Raw genomic sequence first — 570 nt, forward strand, 5'->3', positions numbered from 1 at the left:
TCATGTGCTCGCCGCTTGCTTCAATCCGAAAATCGCCTTGTCGAGTCCTCACATGTATACCCCGGCGTCTTGAATGCCAAACGGCACCTCCATGTACACGCGTTCCTTGAGGTCGCTGTTGAGTAATGCCGTGCCCTCATCCAACTGCTCCGTCAAGCACTTCTCCTTCACCGTAACCGCCAATCCCACACGAATCGAGTTCATGTTGGCCACCTGTGAGTAGGTTGCAAAAAAGACTACGCCGTACTTCTGCTTGAAACCCTTCGCCACGAGCCGAGGCTTGTATCAAACCACGTGCCCATGCTCGTTCCGCTTCTTTGCGAACACTCAACTGCACCCAATAGGTCATAGATTCACCGACCACGGTACAGTGTTCATGATCCATTCCGTTCATGCGCTCGCAGTTCTGCCTTCACCCAGTCCGCCGCATCGTCACTATCCATGGCTTGCTGATACGTCGTTGGTGCATCGTCATCCTCGCCGACACTAGCAGCATATGCCAGCACTGCCTAAGCGAGCAGTCCGTCTTCGTCAATGCGCGGACGCTTAGGCGATGGTGGCCAGAAGTGG

Source organism: Plasmopara halstedii, assembly GCF_900000015.1.
Source record: "Plasmopara halstedii genome assembly, contig: Scaffold_322, whole genome shotgun sequence".
In the NCBI taxonomy this organism is placed as follows: Eukaryota; Oomycota; class Peronosporomycetes; order Peronosporales; family Peronosporaceae; genus Plasmopara; species Plasmopara halstedii.